Source organism: Drosophila gunungcola, unplaced genomic scaffold (assembly GCF_025200985.1).
Source record: "Drosophila gunungcola strain Sukarami unplaced genomic scaffold, Dgunungcola_SK_2 000262F, whole genome shotgun sequence".
Taxonomy (NCBI): domain Eukaryota; kingdom Metazoa; phylum Arthropoda; class Insecta; order Diptera; family Drosophilidae; genus Drosophila; species Drosophila gunungcola.
The window spans coordinates 20,912-35,021 of NW_026453423.1; the positions used below are offsets into that span (position 1 = coordinate 20,912).

Genomic DNA, 14,110 nt, shown 5'->3' on the forward strand with positions numbered 1-14,110 from the left:
CGGCTCGGGAAGATGGCGCAAGCAACTCTTTCTAAAGGTTAAGGTTATTCAGATGATTTTTATATTGACTGGCGCCGATGCGTTGAGGACCTGCAAAGTCTTTGAGCCGAAGTTTCTTAAGTCTTGCAAGAGGCAGGTTTTGATTTGGCAAAGTTGCTTTTAAACTGCCCAGAGTTATACGCAACTGATAGCGCTGTAATGCTACTTATGACAGAATCAGACGTAACTAAGAACCTTGGCGTGGTTATGTTACCGGTTAAAGATTACTTTTAATTTCGGTTGGATGACTCTTTCCTTGCTTACATCGTGGGAGACCTTTAATGCGACGCTTCTGGAACTTTCGAAAATTAAGGTATCGCGATTCGTTCACACAGATAGAAAAGTCCCGATTCAAATACATGGTTTTGCAGACGCTTCCATGGAGCATGCATTTACGTTCGTACTTAAGCTGCTGAAGGTTAGAAAGTTTCTTTATTGACCGCCAAATCGAAATTCCCTCAAGACGAAAACTTTGCCTCGCCTTGAGCTGTGTGCAGCTCACCTTTTAGCAGATCTTTATAATCGTGTCAGGCCATTTCTAAATTGTCCCTGGCACCCTGGTCATAAACTGCGAAGTGGAGTCCAACTCCTCTGGCCAGCGGGATCAGTGGGGAAAGGGGGTGGAGTTCCTCTTTTCCTGCATCGCATTTTCCGTGGGTTTGGGCAATGTCTGGCGCTTTTCCTTCATTGCTCTGGAGATCGGGGGAGGAGCTTTTCTAATACCATATGTGATACTGCTCCTGCTCGGCAGACCAGTATACTACCTGGAGGTGATCATTGGCCAGTATTCAGGTCGTGGTTGCATCAAGGCCTTCGATATGGTTGCTATTATGAAAGGTAGGTTCTAATGGTTCAAATTGTGCTTTCATTTAATTAAAAAAAAATTAAGTATTAAAAAATTAATTGATCATATTGAGATTGAATTTTGATGAAACTAGTCATAAAATTGTTTGAAAAAAATGTATGAAAGTGATAATTTGCAACTGGGGTAATATTTTGTTAAAAATGTTTAAAAACATAAATCTATTATGTATTTAAGTTACAAAAAAATGATAAAAATCACAAACTATTTTACTTAATGGTAAATGTTTAAAACCATTGAAGCTATGATGATTTGCAGCTCAATTATTTGACTTAGGTCTGAACTGTCAAACTATTAAATATTCAAAAGGAATTTATAAAAAATATTACAAAACAAAAAAGTTAAATTAAAAAAAAAATTTTTTGTATTGTTTCTTTGTCAGCTTTATGATATAGTCGTCCGATTTTGATGAAATTTAAACCGTAAAAACAGCAGTTATAATTTTTTCTTTATTTATTTTTCCGATTGTTCCTATGGGTGCTTTAGGAAAAGGCAGGCAGAAAGCTTTAAAACTGAGAGACTAGTTTGCGTAGAAACAGACGGACAGACGGACATGGCTAGATCTACTCTCCTAGTGATGCTGATCAAGAATATATATACTTTATGGGGTCGGAAAAGTCTCCTTCATTGCGTTGCAAATTTCTGACTGTAATTATTATACCCTCTGCAAAAGTATAAAAATGATACAAATCACAAACTTAATGGAAATTTTGTATAAAACGCTGAAAAAACTTAAATTAAGAAATGTTAGCCTTAAACAAATTCGATTCATTTTCAAAAAAATTCAAAAAAATACTATGTTGATCATATTGAGATTTAATTTCAATAAAAAAGTCATAAGATCGTTTAGTAAATAAATAAAAGAAAGTCATAAGAAAGTATAAAAAAGATAAAGATTTTTAAAGTTCTAAATGGTAAAGTTAAAAAATTATAAAATTCACTATTTTCTTAACTTTAGGGTACAGTTTTATTTAAATCTGTATAAGAAAAGTATATTTTAATTAATTTAAAACAAATAAAGGAAATAAATATTCTTGAAAACATTAAAATTATAATTGACTGGCGTATATGTTTAAAACCATTGAAGCTATGATGATTTGCAGCTCAATTTTTTGACTTGATTTTAATAAAATTAAAAGCGTAGTTCTGAACTGTCAAACTATTAAATAGTGTAGTAGGCTCATACACACACTAACACACATATAATATTATACCGATACTTACACAATACAAATTATACAACACCAATATACGATACTTATGTTAAGTTATGTTAAGCCTATGTTAAGTAACATGAACTGTATGAGGATCTCTCTGAGAGGTCATTCTGGAACTTTAAATGTGAGCGAGTCGTAGCATTAAGACGTCTTAGAATAATGAGTTGATAAACGCCTACCACAATAGTCAGAAAGAACTTCTAAAAAATATTACAAACCAAAAAAGTTAAATTAAAAAAAATAATAATATTTGTATTGTTTCTATGGGATCTTTATGTTATAGTCGTCCGATTTTGATGAAATTTAAACCGTAACTCTGAAATATTTAACCATTAATATATGTCTAAGAAGTAAAAAAAATTAAAAAAACAGCAAGGTTATCATTTTTATTCATTTATTTTTCCGATTGTTCCTATGGGTGCTTTATGTTAGTCTTCCGATCCGGTCCGTTCCGTCTTATGTACTTCCTGTAATAGAAAAACAACTTTTGGGAAAGTTTCAAGCAGATAGCTTTAAAACTGAGAGACTAGTTTGCGTAGAAACGGACGGACAGACGGTCCTGGCTAGATCGACTCTCCTAGTAATGCTGATGAAGACATTGTAGAATCGGAAAAAACTCAAATCACGAATTATTCAACTTAATGGTAACTTTGTATAAAACGCTGAAAAAACTTTTTTTTTTTTTTTTTTTATTAACTTTGCTTTATTTATTGAATCTTCTCTTAGCTTTGAGACTAACAATAAGTTTTCGAATCTTAAGAGTTAAACATTAACTAACAGTGGACTGTAATTTTTGGTTGCGCGTCCCTCAAGTTGGTCGCTGGGTAGGTAAGTCTGGTAAGTCATTGCGACGAAGACGGGATTGGTTGCACAACCTTGTTAGACCTCTTGCAAGGTGGTTGGGGTGCAAAGACAGCTTGGTGAGGTACTTATCCTTTTGTTCTGCGATAACTGCTTTGACTGGTGGGATGTTCAAGTCACGATGTATGTTTTCGTTGCGAACGTACCACGGTGCCCCGGTGATCGTTCTCAGGATTTTTGATTGAGCCCTCTGGATTATGTCGATGTTGCTATTGCTAGCATTCCCCCATAACTGGGAGCCGTACGTCCATATAGGCTTTAGTACTGAGTTGTACAGCAGGACTTTGTAGTCTAAGCTAAGGGAAGATCGAGCGTTGATGAGCCAGTGTAGGCTACTGGCTTTCAACTTTAAGTGTGTTCTTTTGGCTTCAATATGCCGGCGCCATGTGAGTCTTCTGTCGAGATGTACTCCTAGATACGTTTCTTCGTTTGATTGCGGAAGCAGGGTGGGCAGTTTTGCCTATTCAGGGTGAAAGTAACGTGCTTGCATTTTTGTTCATTTACTTTAATTCTCCAATCAGATAGCCATTTTTCAACGTCGGCCAAGTGAAGAGCTAGTTGCGCAGTTGCTTGTATTGGACATTTTGAACGGCTGAGTATAGCTGTATCATCAGCAAAAGTAGATGTTGTCAGTCGACTGCTTGTCGGGATGTCTGCTGTGTAGAGGACATATAATGTTGGCCCGAGCACGCTACCTTGGGGGACTCCAGCCAAAATAGAAAAATCGTCAGATATGGCAGTGTTACATCTCACAGCAAATTTTCTGTCGTGTAGATAAGACCTTAAAAGTTTGTGAGTGTTGCTGGGAAGCATTGTCTTGATCTTGTACATTAGGCCTTTTAGCCAAACTCTGTCAAACGCTTGAGAGACGTCCAGAAATATGGCTGTGCAGTACTCACGTTTTTCGAACGCGTTTCGAATTTCTGATGTTATTCGGTTGACCTGCTCAATCGTTCCGTGTTTTTCTCGAAGTCCGAATTGGTGTGATGGAATTCCATTCTGGATTCGTAGATATGTGTTTATCCGAGTCAATATGCATTTTTCAAAGAGTTTAGATAAGCATGATAGTAGGCTTATAGGTCTGTACGATGTGGGGATTGTGGGGTCTTTTCCTGGCTTCGAAATCATTATAATAATTGACTTTTTCCATCTTTTTGGAAAGTGGCCATGTTTAGCGATGGCATTGAAGAGATGTGTAATGGTGCGAACGGCACAATATGGAAGCTCCGTGATCATTTTAGGGGTAATGAGGTCGCAGCCTGGAGATTTTCTCGGGTTCATATGGTTTTTTATGATGCTAACGATTTCCAATGGGCGAAACTCGATTGGCTCATGGTGAAGCTGGGTGTCATATGCAAAAGTCGGCAGAGTGAATGCATTGGTGGCAGGATTTGGTTAAAAGACATTTTTAAGGTGGTCGGCGAATGTGCTGGCTCTATCTTTATCGCTGCGCGCCCAGCCGCCTGAGGGGTTTCTAATAGGTATCACGGTTTCTTTCGGTGAGCTAAGAGATGGGTGGGCTCTCCATAGTGAGTGTTTTGAGCAAGTTGATGACAGTTGCTCTATATAACGGCGCTGGGCATATGATTCTTCTTGTTTTAGAGCTTTAGTTAGTTGCCGTGAGGCGTATTTCAAGTTCTGCCTAGCAGATGGCGATCTATAGAATTGCCACTCCCGACGTAAGCGCCGCTTTTCTAGGACAAGCTGTTCGATTTGTAGATTTGTCTTCTTTTGCTTGGATTGAATATTTGAGGTTGGGGTGTGGAAACTCGAGCCGCAGTGACGAGTACGGACTCCAGTGTAGTTACAAAGCTGTCTATGTCAGCTTCGTCGTTGAGGCGAGGACATAGCTCAATATGTGAGCTAATATATTTTCTAAACTTGAGCCAGTTGGTTTTTTGTGAGGTCAGGTTAAACTGGTGTTCTAATGTTCCTGGTTGTTGGAGAAGATGAAATAAGACCGGCGAGTGATCAGATGAAAGATCCGAAAGGCATTCGGCGCTTATAAGATTTTTGGGAATATTTTTGGTTATCGCGAAGTCAATAAGATCGGGTAGTTTCTTTGGGTCTGTCGGCCATTATGTTGGTCTACCAGAAGAGACATAGTCAAGCTTGTTGTTGGATTTTCTGATTGCATTGTAAAGCTGCTTCCCTTTTGGAGTCACGAGGCGAGATCCCCAGTGTGTGTGTTTGGCATTGTAGTCTCCTGCTGCTATAAAATGGTCACCTAATGTGTTGAAGAACTGCAAAAACTCATATTCGGTTATATTGAAACGAGGGGGGCAGTATACGGCGGCTAGAGTTAGTTGGTTGCCGGTAATCAGTTGTATGCTTATAGATGTGGCCTGTAGATAGTTTTTAGCAGTTTTGTTATAATAGTGGTGCTTAATACGACTTCTGATTAGAATGCCAGTCCCACCATGTGCTTTACCGTCCGGATGATTTGTTCCATAGAATGAGTAGCCTCTTATTTGAAAATTGTATCTGTTTGTAAGGTGTGTTTCTGAAAGTAGCATTACATCGATGTGGTTGTCGAGTAGAAATTGAGTTAACTCAAGTTTGTGCTGTGAGACGCCGTTAGCGTTCCACGTAGAAATTCGTAGGGACGTCATTATTTTGATTGTTGTGAGACCAGCATTTGAATCAGAAGATTTTGGTTTCGCATTAAATCTTGCATAGTTGTGCGCATAAATGACATAAACTCCATTAGGCTTTGTTGCAGGCTAACTATCATTGCTTCAAAGTTGCTTTGTGACTGCTCCGTTGATTGACGTTGTTGAGTCATGTTGTGTTCTAGACATGCTGCTTGTGGAAATGAAGTTTTAGATACAGGAGGAGCCAGTCCTAATTTTAGAGCGCTTGCAAATGTCACATTTTTGTTGGGGGTTACGGGTCCTAGTGAGGAGCTGGGTGCAGTTGAAAAGAAGACTTCAGGGTTTGATTTTGATGCCGTGAGCTGTGCGTTGTGGGAGCGGGCAGTGGTTCCTCGTTGATGGATGCGACTTTTTAGCTCCTTGTATATTGGGCAACCTCTGTAGTTGGCTGTATGGTTGCCGCCACAGTTGCCGCACTTTTTTACATTGGAGTCGTTTTTGCTCGCTGGGCAGAGTGCTGAGTCATGAAGGTCTCCACAAACTACACACACTGGGCGTAGTGTGCAGTATGACTTTGTATGGCCATATTCTTGGCAGTTCGTACATTGTACCGGCCCATTGCGCTTATGTGGTTGCTCTACTGTGATTCTACGGTGGAGAAGGAACTGAAGTTTGTATATGGGGTGCACTTCGTTTCTATTAAGGGGCTTAGTTTCCGGTTCGAGCTCTATCTTGAAGAGTGGTTGCGGTTTCCTATCCCTGTTCAAGATATTGAAGACTGTCTTAGTGTTAAAGCCTTTGTCTTGTAGTGCATTTTTTACTTCTTCAGGTGTTACATCGGATTCAATTCCTTTAAGTACAACTTGCAGACCCTTGCTGCTTTTAAGTTGGTACGTGTAGAAGTTCTTTTTCTTGTCATTAAGATATTTAGACAACACTCGGTAATTGTCTTCGTTCTTCGTTTGAACTTTTGTTTCGTGTATGCTGCCCTTCACAAGGGGAATTATATGGAAGTTATCTTTTCCAATAAGCTCAATTATTTTGTTAACAAGTTCATTGCAGCTTTTCTCCCGGATGTATATTGGGGGGGGGGCTTCGGTTTCTTCTTCTCAGCTTCGGTAGCTTCGTCAACCTCTTCGTCAGTAGCGTCTTCCAAAATTTTAAATCTGTTTGTATTAATGGGCGTTTCAGTCTCAGCTGAATTATAATTGGCACGGGTTATTTTTCGCTTAGAATTTAGGGGGCTCAGCTTTCTTTTGATTTGGATGTAGCGATCCATACCAGTCTGCACAGCCGGCCTTTTATTTTAGTTGCTTATTGTGTATTTTTCGGGCAGCGCAGCGAACGCCGTTTTTGTGTTGGCTACGGGTTTGTTTATCGATGGCGAAGTTGCTGATGATGATAATAAACGGTTGGTCGATACCGTTGCTGCTGTTGTTGTTGTTGTTGTTAACGTTGCAGTGGTTAAAGACACTGCTGTGCGACTTATTGTTGATAAGCGTAGGTCAGTGCATACATGCATTGGAGTACACTCGGCACTTTTTGGCTTTAGAGACATCGATGGTAGTGCGGGAGAACAAGAGCGCGCTCTCTCGCTCGTTACGTTCAAGAGGTCAGTCGAACTGGGGGTGATTGACCGCGTATTGTCTGGGTTTGCATAATTTTCGGTTGCAGTAAACGAGAAATATGCATTATTTCTGATCGATGAGAGCCGTCTCTCGTCTTGCTCGCGCTGACGTTGCATGCGGATATCGTTTTGACTCATTGTCTTCACTTTAATTATAGTCTGCGTATATTAATTAATTAATTAATTAATATGTGTGTTTGCGATTACATCGCAAGAAGCGTCTTTTCGCGTTGTAGTAGGTTGGTTAGAAACCAATCTACCTATTTGTGCCCGAGGGTCTTTGCGGAATTTGATTATTTTCGATTTGCACTTTTCCAATTATCACTTTTTGAAAGCTTGCACAAACTAAGCACGGTCCGACAACACGTCCGATCGCGGCGACAGTCTGTGTAAAATTCGAAAAAAAAAAAAAAAAAACTTACAATAGGAAAAGTTAACTTTAAAAGAATTCGATTCAATTTCAACAAAATTGGGATAATTACTATGTTGATCATATTAAGATATAATTTCTATAAAAGAAAGTCATAAAATCGTTTTTAAAAAAAAATAAAAAAAGTGATAAGAAAATATAGATAAGATAAATATTTTTAAATGATAAAGTTCAAAAGTGATAAAACTCGCTATTTTCTTAACTTAAGGTGCCAAATTCAGAGTCTACACACTGATGTGTATAGGAAAAGTTTTTTTTAAGTATTGAAAAAAAATATGCGACACATTTTGTAATACAGTGAAAGCAGAAGCGTTAAAGGTACCCCAATTAATGTTTTGCAGGCATTGCTTATGGTATATTCCACCGCTATGGCTACCACCTACTATGCCTGTATTATGGCATTGACCATCCGGTATTTGGTGGCCAGTTTTAGTGAGGTCCTGCCCTGGACTTATTGCCTGGTGGTATGGGGCAGCCTGTATGGCCACAGGAGATACCAATGATACGTCTATTGGCAGGGTGTGTTCTCCGCGGAGCTGTTTGAAGGAATAAAGTCCCCTTCATAACAATTAACTAACCTCCCATCCTATACAGACAAAAGTACTGAGGGAACCCGAAACTTTGGAGGACAATGGTCTAGGAACTCCCAGCTGTGATCTGGTATTGTTTCCATAGCCATCGGAACAATTTTGTCTAAAGGCACAAGGAGCTCAGGCAAAGCTTCTTATATTCTACTATGCCTGTGTTATGGCATTGACCATCCGGTATTTGGTGGCCAGTTTTAGTGAGGTCCTGCCCTGGACTTATTGCCTGGTGGAATGGGGCAGCAGCTGTATGGCCACAGGAGATACCAATGATACGTCTATTGGCAGGGTGTGTTCTCCGCGGAGCTGTTCTTCACGTAAGTTTGAAGGAATAAAGTCCCTTTCATAACAATTAACTAATTTCCCATCCTATACAGACAAAAGTACTGAGGGAACCCGAAACTTTGGAAGACAATGGTCTAGGAACTCCCAGCTGGGATCTGGTATTGTTTCTCATAGCCATCGGAACAATTTTGTCTAAAGGCACAAGGAGCTCAGGCAAAGCTTCTTATATTCTGGCCCTGTTTCCCTAGGTGATGTTAGTCATTTTGATCCGCGCTGTTACATTGCCAGGTGCCTGGCATAGATTTGTGTATTTCCTAAAGCCACATGCTGAATTTACATGTTTGGTAAGCGTCCATCACCCAAATGTTCTTCTCGTTGGCCGCTTGCTTTGACACCCTGTTTATGTACGCCTCCTTCAATGAATTCAACAAGAATGTGCACAAGTAAGCTACACAAATAGCATTAAAATGTCTGATTTATTAGGTTAATATTTTCAGAGACGTGGCACTACTACAGAAAATCGAATGACGATCGTGTACTTACAACAGAGCTCAAGTAGAGAATTTGGACGAGATTCGAAAACTGGCAATAGAGAAACAAATACAAGATGATAAGACAAAGTAAACGCCAAAGGATTACTCGAAAGGATATAACGTAATGGTAAAAAATTTTGACAGCACTGCGGGAGTTGCTAGGAAGTTGTTCCCAAAAAACAAAGGCCCATATACAATTGCTAAAGTGCTTCGCAATGACAGGTTCCTTCTAAAGGATGTTGAAGGTTTTCAAGTGTCTCGAAATCCATACAAGGGTGTATGGAGTGCTCAAAACATAAGACCCTGGATAGGAAAACGAAAAAATAAATGAAGAAAATACATGTAACTAAACACTATCTTAGTATAAGCACTAACCATACAACATATAGACTGGTCATTTCATACAACGCATTTGGACACAAAAAAAAGGATCGCGGGAGGTCCCCCGTGCGCACAGCAGCAGGTCCATGCACTTCGTGTGCGTTCGGGTTTTTTGCTCTCTCATTCTTATTCTCATTTTTATGCTCGCGCACTCATTGCACGAGTTCAGTCGTTCAGTCGCAGAGAGGCGGTTTTTGAAGAAGGCTGCCCTGCGCTTGAATTCGTTTTTGTATGTATGCGTGATCATGCATTCTTATACACGGGAGCATGTGTGCGTTTATTTCATTTCGGCGCATTAAGAATATTTTGTCTTTTGTTTACAAATTTTTGTTTACAAATTCAAATCAGTGGTAGCAGTAAAATGTTTTACATATATGTATGTTTTCGAATTTATAGCAATCAGTCCACTGAGATGGGAACAGGGCATATAGCAGTCGTGTCGCTTGAAACATCGACTGCTCTTCAGTGGTTGGGAAAACTTCAAACTAAATCAGTTCTTGTCGATGTTTTGCGAGCGGTTGGTGCCTGCATACCCTACTGACGATTGCTTTTAAGGGGAGCGGGCTTTTAGGACACTTGATTTAAATTTTATGTTTAGTGATCTTTGGTTGATTTATTTTTTAATGATTCGCAGTGTTATTTTAATTGTCTATAAACAAGTAAAAAATAATAAAATACTTTTTATATTTTTGTAAAGGAAAATGGAAAAAATATATATATTAATTGTCTTTAAACAATTCGTTATAATCCAAGATATTGGTACAATTAAAATCTAAAATTATTATCATTTAAAAAATGCGGATTTAAATGTCTGATTTATTAGGTAAATATTTTCAGAGACGTGATTTTAATCACCACCATAGATTCGATAACTTCCATCTTGGCTGGCTGTATAATCTTTGGAATTTTGGCAACCTAGCTCATGAGACCAAGTATCTTCATGGGCGGCTTGTTTGTACATATGTACTATACAGGCTGTCTACGTCACTGATTAGATTTAATTAAAAAGCGCCGACTGTCTAAAGCTGGGTACCGTAGTCCCTAATATTGACGGATCTTGTACCAAATATTATCTAAAACCCCATTAGGCAGATCGAACTTAGAACTGAGAACTTACTCGGAAAGCGCACAAACAGCAACTGAACGCAAATTTTGCCCACAGACGATGTGCATCAGAGAGCGAAACCACGTTCTACTTTCGCCCCCCATTTTGCAGGCCTTCCGTTTAATCTGACGATAGTCAATTACTAATCGCCATTTTTTCTTTTCCGAATTTGGAAATGAGTTTTTGGGTACTAATAGAAGTGGGCTGTTATAAGGTGTCATTAATGAGTTTTTTAACTTGTTTTTGAATATCGTCTTGTTGACTATGAGGATTTCTATAATTTTTTATGTATACGGGTTCATCATGATTTAATCTCAGTTTTTGTTTATAAAAATTATTGGTAGTGATCGATTCGGTTTCTAGTCCGAATACATCGCTATACTGTGTGCATAGTTTTGTTAGTTTTTATTGAACTGTGGCGGGAAGTTTTTTGAAGGCTGAGTTAATACAATCTTTTCTCGGTTTTTTTAAGTCTGTTTGCACTACATCGTAGTTTGAAAGTGGCTAATGTTGAATATTGTTAATGTAAACTACCTGATCTGTATTTGTTGTGTTTAATAGTCTTATGTATGAGTTTTAGACTGTTGCTATGGTACCAAACCATTTGATACCATGCTGGATTTCTTGGTTTGGCATTAATACACTGTCTTCTTCTGAATTTATTTCAATTTTTTCGGACGACTTGGAATCTTGCTGGCAGAATTAGGGAGTTGTTGCCAGAACTGTATGTTATTGGAACATAAATCGGATATTTGAGGTCATTTGGTCTAATTATAAGCCAGTCTTCAGACGGCTTGAAGTCTAGTTTACAGCCAGTCTTCAGACGGCTTGAAGTCTAGTTTACAGATGTGTCTTTTAATAAAATCGATTCCTAGTATTCCATCACAAGGAATAGCGAAATGTAAATTTACGATATGGAAATCGTGTGGGATTATATATATAGAAGTTTGTATTCAATGAGAGTTGAGCCTTTCGATTTGATAACTTCCTGACTTATTCCCTGTATGTTTATTATATGATTATTTGAATGTGTTGAAAAACAATAATCTGTGAAATATCGTAATATTAAGAGCAATCTTAATTTTTAACCAAACCTTATTTGCAGCTCTCAAAAATTAATGGGCTGTAAGTACAACATTTATACGACTTAAATTTTTGTTTATTTTAAAACTACGTTTTACCGTACTTAAAAATAAAAATTAAAGTGTGAGATACTTTGATTTAAACACAACACTGCTCGGGGCTAAATCACTACCGAAAATATTAATCCAAAGTAAAAATATTTGGACTTAAAAAGATTTTTCTCTGGGTGTTAGGTTTCCACTTACGTATGTTATACGGGAAAAGTTCGCCAGCTTGCTATTACCTAGCATATACTCCATTTTGTTAAGAGGGAGTGTTAGTTTCCAAACTAATTTAGTGAGTAATGGCAATGAAGCGAACTTTTTCTTTACCAATTATATCTAAAATTTGAATATTTTCCCAGTCAAGATTATGTTAATAATTGTTGGCCAATGGCGTTATTCTTTTGTATCCATAAGAAATGTGTATTTGGAAATTTTTCTTCACCAATCAAAAATTGTAATATTTTCCCAGTCAAGATTATGTCAATATTCTTATTGGCAACAATTTTCAACAATTTTTTGAAGTTGTGCCAGCTGGCGAAGCTCATGCCAACAGGAGCTGGGCCGTCGCGATCGACAGGAGACTTCCATTAGCAATGTCATGACCGGAGGTCAGTACGTGTCTCGTCCGAATGGAAGATTCTTTGAGCCACTGCAGCACCAACTATTGCAGCATCAGCCATTAGTCAGTCCCCGTCGTCATTCAAGTGGCTATGTTATGCCTTCAACGAGGCATTCCCACCGCCCTCACTTTCATCATCCCCGCAATCATTATAAACCAAGCAAAATGGTATTAATTGCGCCGTCATCAGCACTCCAGAGATCATCGATAAAAGCACATTTACACTCCTTTAGGAAGTTGCAGCTCCCGGTTCTGCAGCTGCTGTCACATAGGTCACATAGGTTATATGTCAGTTAGTCGCATCAGGCAGCTTGTTAAGAACGGTTGACAATTCCACTCTTTGAAAATCAAGTATATGTATAAGAGTACTCGTAAATGTTAATAAAAAATGTGTGGTGCTGGTCACAGATTAAATAGGGCGTTTTTGATTGAGATTAAAAATGAGGCATTGGTCATACCAACTTTTGGCTTTTATAGCTTGATCCCCATATTATGATAAAACTGGCACAATAAAACCTTCTTCAGATCCCATGTCAACAGCTTTTGTCTATCTGTTAGATTTGAATTGGGCTTGCATCAAGGCCTTCGATATGGTTGCTTTTATGAAAGGTAAGTTCTAACAGTTCAAATTGTGCTTTCATTTAATTAAAAAAAATAAATAATTAAAAAATAATTGATCATATTGAGATTGAATTTTGATAAAAACTAGTCATAAAATTGTTTGAAAAAAATTTATGAAAGTGATAATTTGCAACTGGGGTCATATTTTGTTAAAAATGTTTAAAAATATAAATGTAACGTATTCAAATTAAAAAAATGATAAAAATCAAACAAATTTATAAAATCGTTAGGAAATAAATAAAAGAAAGTGATAAGAAAGTATAAATTTTTAGAGTTCTATATAAACTGAACTATTGTTTTCCAGGCATTTGTTTTGTGGCCGTTCATCTGGATGCACCTGAGTTTTTCTGTTGTCCGCTGCCTGCATTTCATTCATATGGTCGTGTACCCTAAATAAGCTCTAATTCGCAAATATGGAGAATGCTGCAGAGTACCAGAAACTTAAGCGAAGCATGGATGAAGCCCAAGGATCCAGGAAAGTACATCCAAAGTCGACAAAGACATTATGACAGTTGTGTACAGCGCCGAAGGAGAAGATGTGAGTTTTCCTAGATCCATTACATATTTAATTTGCCTAAACGATTCTGTAATTCAAAAAGCTCACCATTAACTGCGAAGTGGAGTGCAAGTCCTCTGGACAGCGCGATCAGTCAGGAAAGGTGGTGGAGTTCCTCTTCTCCTGCATCGTTGTTTTTGGGTCTGGGCAATGTCTGGCGCTTTCCCTTCATTGCTCTAAGAACGGGGGAAGAGCTTTTCTGATACCATATGTGATAGTGTTCCTGTTGATCGGCATGCCAGTATACTACCTGGAGGTGATCATTGGCCAGTTTTTCAGTAGTGGTTGCATCAAGGCCTTCGACATGGTTGCTATTATGAAAGGTAAGTTCTAATGTTTCAAATTGTGCTTTCATTTAATAAAAAAAAATTAATTTTTAAAAAATTAATTGATCATATTGAGATTAAATTTTGGATAAAATTATTCATAAAATTGTTTGAAAAAAATGTATAAATGTGATCATTTGCAAGTGGGGTTATATTTTGTTAAAAATGTTTAAAAACATAAATCTATTATGTATTTAAGTTAAAAAAATGATACAAATCAGAAACTATTTAACTTAATGGTAAATTTGTTTAAAACGCTGAAAAATTTACATTAAGAAATGTAATTTCAATTTCAACAAAATTGAGATTTAATTTCAATAAAAAGTCATAAAATGGTTAGGAA

The 14,110-nt window shown here is 37.8% G+C and overlaps 1 pseudogene; it reads left to right on the forward strand.

Annotated features, from left to right (window-relative positions):
• Positions 1 to 587: 587 nt before the first annotated feature.
• LOC128266063 (sodium-dependent nutrient amino acid transporter 1-like) lies at positions 588 to 13,394 on the forward strand (annotated as a pseudogene).
• The last annotated feature ends 716 nt before the right edge of the window (positions 13,395 to 14,110 follow it).